We start from the raw sequence: 10,113 nt of genomic DNA, 5'->3' as shown, positions 1-10,113 counted from the left end.
GAAGGATATGGCAAAATGTGACTCAATTTTTCATCATGATACAGGGTTTGCACAATAAATGGCATCTGTTATTTCTTTTTCTTAACCGTGATAAAATATACTTTTATTTACTTTGTTGAATCAGAAGAGCATAAAAAATTATTGCTAAAGTAGATATCAGACAAACAGAAAGGTGCTTTATAGTCCAGTTACCTTGGAGTTTACTTAAACTAAGAGTAAAGGTCACAATGTTTTCATGCAATACACACTCGGTTCTTTAAATCACAATGATGGCGAATAGCAGAGGGCGTTAAGGAATGCTATACTTGTGATCCATACAAAACACCAACATATTGGGGTGTACATAGTTAGGGAAATATCTCAAACACTTTTCAAAATACTGTAAGAGCCAATCTATCGAGGCATGCCCTTAGGTGGGCATAGGAATGCAGTTTAGAAAAGGGAAAACAGCAAAAACACAAAAACTATTCAATTTCTTTAAAATCAGGGCGCAAGAAAAGCAACGTTGGATTTCACATACTGATTCTGTACAACTTCTATACAGTACCTTGAGTTAAATCCAAGAACAAAAGCTAAGACTCTCCTCCTTTATTTTTGGTAAACAACTGCATGGTGAACTTGGATGACTTCCTCCTCCCCCAGGATTTTACCTGGGAGTAGCCTTTTAATTATGTTATTTCAAAGAGGGCAGGTTTGGCACCTTTATACTGATGTCACCGATGTTAATATTTCTTGGGAACTCAGGAAGATTCATATTCTTTACAGCTGATATCACACAGGCTGGAGCTGCAGCTAAGCCAGCCTCAGATTTCTCTAGTTTATTTTGTGCATCAATTTGTATAACAATCTCATTCATGTTGGTCTCCAATACCACTCCCCCCATCACCATTTCTGCAAGAATATTGTGAACCTTATCTATGTGGAAAATTAAATCCAGCTCAAAGACATCTAATGTTTCCACGAATACTTGAATTAGATCTAAAATGTCAAGTTCACTTTCTGAAGAATCCACACAGAAGACAAAATATAATGTTGCATAATGTGTATATATCAGTTGTCAGATCCTCCTATCAATAGTCCTCCTTCTAGGAAATTACAAACATTTTCATCTCTCTTAGATACCAAACGGAATGTCTCCCTGATGACTTGTTGTTGTGCAGCTTCACTGGAGGGCTGGTAGAACTTGGAGAGCCGCAGCTTGCTGTGGTTGTTGAAGATGATAGCCTTGGTCATAACTGGGCCGGGCTTCCCGGGTGGACGCTAGGGGGCCAGGGTGGGGGTGGCACGCAAGCTTAGCCTCAGGATCCTGCAGGAGTTCCTTCCCCACCCGCCCCCTTGTTATTTCTAATCTACAGTTCACATCTAGGATTCAGAGTGTAATTCATACTGACGAAACTATAGCCACAAATACCATGCAAAAAATCACTGAGGAAAAATTACAAGCAATCATCAAAGTGAATTTAAAATAGCACCATACCATGACTCAATTTTACAATGCTTAATATGAGTGTTGCATCTTACAAATAAACTGATTACTTTAAAATTTTTTTCATTTATGTTTACTTTTAAATGTTTCCCCTCTCTGATTCCTCTATACCTTATCTCGTGTTAAATGCTTTCCCTCTTCACTTCCTCTACACCTTATCCCACATGCCCTTTGGAAGCCTTCATGTTTCCCTGCTGCTTCCCTAGTGGGGCCTTTCCCCCAGGCTGTTCCCTGGAAAAGAGCAGATCCGTGAGCAACCAGGAGCCACCATCGATCACGCTGCTCACTTTCCCCGAAGCAAACGAAACAGCAGCTCGGGCTCAGGCAACTTCTGACAAAAGTACTTTTCTAGGTACACGGACAGCAAGACCAAGGGGACCGAGATCGTGTGTAAAATTGTCTTGGTTTTGACTGGCTTCTGCAGTAGGGTATGTCAAAAGAGGGAGCTGGATGGAAGGACCTTGTTGGCAATTTAATTTTGTTTGTGCAGCAGCTGCAAGTGGGCTTGCGTTTACAGAAGGCTGTGTCCTAGCGCCGTCAGGCTGGGAGGCCTATGAGCCGGGACAGACTTTGACAGTGGGCAGCTGTTTGGAATATGTATTAACAGCACACGTATGTTTTTTTGAATTTTTCCCCTAACATTTACCAAAGCCTGGCCTCTAATACCAATGTTGTTATCAGTAACCATGGAGTCGACGCCGAATCCTGGCAACTTGATGTAGAACAGCAGGAAGCATGCCCAGCCCAGGACTGTCCTCATGAATGTTGGCATGGTTACGTCCATCGTGGCTACTGTGTAGTGGCTTCTGATCGGGGCTCTCAGATTCCAACAATGTATCCTGGTATGACCCCTGAGGGTTTCATTGGCTACTCTCCAGGCCTTTCTTTCTAGTCGCTGTGAGTCTAGAACAGCGGTTCTCAACCTGTGGGTCGTGACCCCTTTGGGGGTCGAATGACCCTTTCACGGGGGTCGCCTGATTCATAACAGTAGCAAAATGACAGTGTTGACAGAGCAATGAAAATCATTTTATGGTTGGGGGTTCACCACAGCATGAGGAACACGATTAAAGGGCCGCGGCATTAGGAAGGTTGAGAACCACGAGTCTAGAAACTCTACTGAAAGCTGTGCCCCCTGTGGCCACCTGCTGGACTCGCAGCAGGTGTCACAGCTTGCTGTGTCACAACAGCACACTAGACACGCCCCTCGGCCCCCAGGGCAATAAACTGACAGATGGGCAGCAGAGAATATTGTTTTGGGTATTGTTATTGCTGTTAGGTGCCACAGAGTCGGTTCTGACCCATAGTGACCCTAGACACAACAGAAAGATATACTATAGGATCGTGGGCCATCTTTAGAATTGCCCCTCTGCATGAGCCCATTGCTACCGCCATGGGGTTGACCCATTGCCATGGAGACCTTCCTCTTCCTCACTGCCCCTCTACAAACATGATGGCCTTCTTCAGGGACTTGTCTGTCTGACACCATGTCCAGAGTATGTTACCATCCTTGCCTCTAAGGCCCACTCTGCTCATACTACTTCAAAGACAGATTTGTTTAGCCGTCCATGTTACTTTCAATAGTCCTCACCTGCACATTTCAAATTCAAATGCATCGATCCTCTATTGGCCTTCCTTATAGAATGTCCAACTTTCACATGCATAGGAGGCAATGGAGAATCCCATGGCTTGGGCCAGGTGCACCTTAGGAGCATCCTTGCTTCTCAACACGCAGAAGAGGTCCTGCGCAGCAGACATACCCAATGCAATGTGTCTTTTGATCTTCTGACTGCTGCTTCTATAGTCACTGCAAATCCAGGCAAGACAAAATCATTGACAGCGTCAATCTTTGCACCATGTATCATGAGGTCTTGAGGACTTTGGTCTTTACCTTGAGTCGTCATCCTTGATCTTCATCTGCAATTGTTTCAAGTCCTCTTTACTTTCAGCAAGCCAGTCGTGTCATCTGCAGGTTGTTAATAATCCTCAGGCCACATTCTTCTTCACTGAATCCGGTTTCTCCAATTAGTTCCTCAGCATACGAATCCAACAAATTTGATGAGAGGATACAACCCTAATGCCCACCTTTCCTGATTTTAAATCATGCAGCATTCCCTTGTTCTGTTTGTAAAACAGCCTTTTGATCCATGTAAAAATTCTACATAAATATAATAAAGTGTTTTGGAATTCCCATTCTTGAGGTTACCCATAGTTGGCTATGATCCACGGAGTCCAATGCATAGTCAATGAAACACAAGTAAACATCTTCCTGGCATTCTCTGCTTTCAGCTAAGATCCATCTGACATCAGCAATGAATTCCTTGTTCCACATCCTATTCTCAATCTGGCCTGACCCTCTGACAGCTCCCTGTCAATGTCCCAATGCAGCCATTGCTGGATGATCTTCAGCGAGATTTTACTTGCATGTGCTGTTAATGATATTGCTGTATAATTGAGCATTCTGTTGGGTGACCTTTCTTTGGAATGGGTTTAAATATGAATCTCGTCCAGTCATTTGGTCAAGTGGCTATCTTCCAGTGCTATGTTCCCAGCCCTGAATTGGTGGCAGAGTGGTTACATGTCTGGCTGTTAGCTGCCAAGTCAGCAGTTCGAATCCACCAGGCACTCATTGAGAGAAATATGGTGCTTTCTACTCCCATAAATATTTGTAGTCTTAGGAGTTCTCAGGGGAAGTTCTCGCCTGCCTTGTAGGCTCACTATGAGTTGGCATCTACTCTGTGGTAGGGAGTGAGTGTGCTCTTAATGAGGTCACAAATTTACCTTACTTGTTGGTTATTTGATGTACTCATCTCATATGTGTTTTGGATACTCTTGCAAAATCGAAGTTAGACTTACATGTGTGCTACAGATTAATTTAATGTCACCAGTAGAACGGAGGTCCTTAGGTGATGCCATGTGCTTGTACTTGACTGCTAGCTGAAACGTTGCTGGTTACACCCATCCACAAGTACCGAGAGAGAAAATGACCTGGTCAACTGCTTCTATGAAGATTACAGTCAAGAGAAACTACAGAGCATTTCTTCCATTTCTCATGTGCGGTCATCATAAGTCAGAATTCACTCAAAGGAAACCAACTCAATCACAAGAGTTACTGTTATGGATTGAACTGTGCCTCTCCCCAACCCTCCGAACTGAATTGTAAATCCTAACCTAGTAATATTGCGCTATAATTCCCTTTGGGAATGGATTTTCTTTGTTGGGTTAATGAGGCAATATTAGTGTAAAGCATGTTTCTTAAAAATATATATATATATTATGCCAGTTAGCAAGCACAAATGGGGGAAAGTTACAAGTCATTGTCCTCAAGGAATGTAAGAATAGAAACTGAAAGGAGACAAGGACCATCTTGCAGAGCAAACAGAGAGCCTGCCCTTAGCACCAACCCCGTGAATTCAAACCTCTAGCCTCCTGTGGTGTGTGATATCTGTATTCATTAAAGCCACCCACTTGTGGTATTTCTGTTATAGCAACACTATACAACTAAGACAGTCACCAAGGAGAAATATTTTTAATACTGTTCATTATAGAACATTCAGACTGTCTAAAAGATCATGATAAGCCATACCAAGAAATAAAAATTGCTCATAGCCAGCAAAAAAGAATGTTTTTTTATTGATTTATTGGTTTAGATTCTTTAAAAGAAATCATGAAACGCTTCCTTAGGTCCACACTTGACTCGGCTGTGCCAGGGGTGGGTAAAAAGAGTGATGACTCCCTGGGTCTGTGTTCCAGTGGTAGGAAGCCATCCACAGACCATCAAACAAAACAAACAGCTGGAAGAGGCACATTCCAATACAAAGTGGGAAACCACTGGATGTGTAGGAGAAATGGTGGCTGTTAGTCCTGACTCATAGCAGTCCCGGGCCCCACAGACGGAAACACGGCCTGGTTCTGGGCCGTCCTCACCATTACTCCTAAGAGAATTTTGTGTGTAAAGTAGAGTGAATAGAGCATGAAGGTTGAAAAGGTCAATATTAAGACAGGTCACTGTGAACTTATTTGAAACCCTGTAGAATGTCTTGAAAGGCAGCTATAAGGTTGTCTGCGGGCTAAGGAAGGGGAGCTGAGAGGAAGGCAAAGCCAAACCAAACCAAGTGGATGATGGTGGAGCAAACTTGGGAAAAACAGGTCTTCCGGGAGACCACTGGAATAATGTATTTATCTGAGACATGGCAGTGAATTACCTTGAAGGGATGGAAGAAGAGGAGGATAGAAGATGGCAGATTCAAGATCTACTGAGGCAGGAGTGATAGGCTTTGCTGATAGACTGGTTAGAGGGAGCAATCAAGGCTGAACCTGGGATTTATGGGATTTGAACTTTAGGCAGACAAAGGCTCTGTTGACTGAGATAGCAAAGGGTGAAGAAGCATCACAAGAACTGCATTTCACCCACAGCCATATCTCCCCTTCTTTGTTGACAAGAGTATTCTGATTTAATTACAGATGGACACAGCCCAGCTAAACCTGCTCATTTTGTGGCTGGTGGCTAGGTGTGTGGCCATCGGCTGGCTCTGGTAAGAAATACTTGGAAGCACTGTGTCGGGTTGCTGCAAAGGCCATTTCAAGCTAGATGTGTACCTTTCACCTTTTTATCCGTACCTCCTCCCCTGAAGTGTGGACATGATGGCTGACCGGATGACCGTCCTCCAGGGTACTGAAAACATCTTAAAGCTGGAAGCCACCAGTTAAGATCATGAATCAGAAACATCAAAAGAGCCTGGATGGTCATGGGATTTTTATAGCAGCTCTGAATGCTTCCTCGAGACTTCTTTTATATAGAAAAGAAATAAATACTTATTTTTTTAACCACTCGTTTGAGCGGGGGGAAAAAGAGGAAGACTTAACGAGATGAATTCACACAGTGGCTGCAGCTATGAGCTGGGGCCTGGGGATGTCTGTGAGGAGGGGCTAGGACCAGGTGGTGCTTGCTGGTGTCAGGCCTTGGGTCACTCTGGGTGCAAACTGACTTGAAGGCACTTAACAACGATGACAACAAGTTTAAGTCATTTATTTGCAACTCAATATAACCCAGATTGTTCTCTACAGACTTGGAGAGAGTGATGGAAAATCAGAAACGTTGGTATCCAAGTGAGAGTGTCAGTTAAGTACAGGCAGTGGGACATAGAAATCCAATCATAAAATGGAGAACCAAGGCCGGAGACATCAATGTGGATGACATTTGTTGGATTGGAGCCATGGAAAGGAGTCTTAGTGGTGCAAAGCTTAAGCGATTTGTAGAATTGCTTTGTAGAAAAGTCAGCAGTTCAAACCCACTGGTGGTCCCATAGGAGAAAATAGCTAGCGATCTGCCCCCCTAGAGATTTCCACCTAGGAAACATTATGGGACAGTTCTACTCTGGCCTGTAAGTGTGCTAGCAGTGGTAACCAACTACAGCACACAACAACAAAAGAGCCATGGACGATGCTTCTGATTGAGATTGCCTACAGAAGAGCATGTAGGAAGCAGACGGGAAAGAGTCTTGCAGTGAACCCTCGGGTCTCATACCATTTTAGCAGTTGGCACGAGAGAAGGAGCCGGAGGAAGAGGCTGAGACCCAGTGCTGTGGAGCAGAGTCTAATTCATAGCAACCCTATAGGTTAGACCAGAGCCGCTCCCTAGGGTTTCCAAGGTTGTAAATGTTAACAGGAACCCACACTCTCTCGTGAGCAGAGATAGGGACGTTCAAGCTGCTATACAGCCAGTACACAACCCAGCGTGTCAGTACACCGCATGGCTAGAACCGCTTCAATCCCATGGGGTAGTAAAAGGATTTACTAGAAATTTAGAAATCATGATGCCATAGCACAAAACCTACCCCTGCCGTCGAGCTGATTCTCACTCACCCCAATCCTAAAGGACCTAACTGCACCAGCTCAAAGGATTTCCAAGGCTACACATCTTTCAAAAGCAACCTACTCTAGCTTTCTCCTGCACAGAGCATTTTAACTGCCAATCTTTGGTCTCACAGCAGCAAACTCTAGCCCCTGTGAGTAGCTGAGTATCTACAGGATTAGCTAGCATTTTACACATTGTATGTTCACAGCACTTTCAGTGGCACGGAAGAACTGAAGCTTGGATCAGAGAGAGACAGGAGGGGTAAAGACAAGGGTTTACTTGCCCGCAATATGAAAAGTGACAGATCCAGGAAAACAAATACACAAAATTTATAAATCATGGATGATGCATGAGAGTGCTTCGAAAATTCATGGGAAAAATCCCTTATCTTTTAACAATTTTTTCCAGGAACTTCTGGAAGCCACCTAGTATGACTAATATTTTTTACCCCCCAAATGGATAGCTAAGCCTCAAGAAATTCAGTACAGCTCCACAGGGTATAAAGACAGGTATCAAAGTAGCTACAGAGAAAATGAAGGTATAAGAGAGACTTGATTAAGCTGAAACTAAAGCTCAATCATAGTTGCCCATGATAAAATGTAAGTGAATAATTCATCTTTATAATAAATATTTAATACAGAATATTTTAAAGCATGAAAATAATATATGAAAAGTACTGATAGAATGTACACATGTAATTTTGATAGCTCCCTTACAGACCTATCCATTTACCTCAACCCTCATGGTTTTTATCAACTTTACGTTATAGCTTCATTGCTTTGTAACCCAAGAAGTTACACTGGCAATACCAAGTTGTAGTCCACATTTAAATGGCTTCATAGTCATTTTACTCTTCTTTGACTTATTTGTAAGGCTCAATTGTATTTTCCTAATGTGTATCAATGTTGTTTAGTGAAGCGATACCTTAAGAACCAATAAAAAGGTGGCCCTGGGGGGAAAGATACTTAGGCTAACTGGGAGCCCAATTTGAAACTTGATTCCTATATCACCTCATTCACAAAACTTAGAAGGATGGATTTGAGAGAAATGTACAAGGTAAAACGATCAGAATCTAGAAAATCACAGTAGAAATTGTCATGGTTTGAGACTACAGATATGTTTCTTAAGCTCACTGTACCAAACATATGTCCTTCCCAGGGACTGATCTTTCCTGACAACACGTTCAAAGTGACGTTCAACAAAGTCTCCTCAATCTTGCATCTCAGGAGTATTCTGCTTACACATCTTCCTAGATTTGTTTGTTCTTTTAGCAGCCCATAGTACTTTCAAATTTCTCGACCAGCTCAAAAATTCAAATGAATTCGTTCTTCTTTGTCTCCCTTATTCAATGTCCATAAAATAACTGATATTTAAAGTTACAGTTCTATATTTGAAGAACATTCCGTGCAACCGTAACTCTTATGTGGGTGCAGAAATAAATAGCTGTAGCCATACTGAAAGATCCTCAGCTGAGTGCATTATTATGTGTCCACCTCTTTATTTAACAGAGAGATAGTCATCTTCTATGTCAGGATTCCTGTTAGACTTGTGACTAACTGCATGGTTTTCTGTTTTGTTTCACAATTTTTGGTGTTTATCTATACAAGAGAGGCAGGATAGGCAATCTTATGGAGACAGCAACTGGACTGACAGTTCCTGGTGAGGTAAGGGGGGGGGGGAGGAAGTGGGGGGAAGTAAGTGGTGAGCCAATAATTATGTGTACAGGGGAATAGTAAGTGTTCTAAAATTGATGGTGAAGTAGGTATAGCTTTTCTGGTCATGTTTGATCAATCAAATTGTATCAGAAAGGAATTAATGAGAGGTGAATAATGGGTACACATGATAGAGGGGCAAAGGAAAAAATAGAAAAAGAGGAAAGAAGGAAAAGAAATATATATGTAAATATATAAAGATATATGCATTCATTAATATATTTAAATATATGCAAATGAAACAAGAATGTAGATGGACTTTGGGTCTCTACTTAACTCTTACCTCAGTATAAGAATGGTTTGTTCTAATAATGTGACATTATATGATACTCACCTTCTTGACATGATCGCTGAAGACAAAATGGGTACATAAGCAAACGTGGTGAAGAAAGCTGATGGTGTGCAGCTATTAAAAGATATAATTTCTGGGGTCTTAAAGGCTAGTAGTCAAACAAGCAGCCATCTAGCAGGGAAGCAACAAAGCCCACATGGAAAAAGTACACCAGCCTGTGTAATCATGAGGTTGATGTGAAAAGGTATCTGAAGTTAAAATATAAGCAACCAAATTGATGTGAAGGGGTGGGAATGTAGTGGAGACCCAAAATCCACCTGTAAGATGGTTGGACAATCCCTCTCAGAACAGCCGCAAGGAATAGATGATAGAGTCAGGGTGCGGTATGACACTGATGAACCACATAACTATCCTCCAGTTTTTTAATATTTCTTCCCCATGCTATTATGATTTTTATTTGTTTTACCTCATGAATTATATTAGATTTGTATATTTAATATCATTTGGTACATGAAAGCCAAGCTAGATAATGCTTCAGAAAGAGTAACAGAAGTAATGTTTCCCTGAGGGTAAGGGAAGACAGGGAGGGTGGGGAAGAGGGGATAGGAAGCTGATAACATTGATGACTGTATAATCCCACTCAATGGGATCAAACAACACAATTGTGTGTGAAAGGATATAATTGATTGTGTAAGAAATGGATTAAAAAGAATGATTATAAGGGAGATGTAGGGGCTCCTGTGGGGGGTAGGGTACAAAAGAGAGGGCA

At 42.1% G+C, this 10,113-nt stretch overlaps 1 pseudogene; it reads right to left on the bottom strand.

The window, feature by feature from the left end:
- Positions 1-673: 673 nt before the first annotated feature.
- LOC142451330 (AP-3 complex subunit sigma-1 pseudogene) lies at positions 674-1,233 on the bottom strand (annotated as a pseudogene).
- Positions 1,234-10,113: the final 8,880 nt, after the last annotated feature.

This window comes from Tenrec ecaudatus, chromosome 6 (genome assembly GCF_050624435.1).
Source record: "Tenrec ecaudatus isolate mTenEca1 chromosome 6, mTenEca1.hap1, whole genome shotgun sequence".
Lineage (NCBI taxonomy): Eukaryota > Metazoa > Chordata > Mammalia > Afrosoricida > Tenrecidae > Tenrec > Tenrec ecaudatus.
Note: the sequence above shows the minus strand (reverse complement) of the source record. Positions and strands in the feature narration are given on the sequence as shown.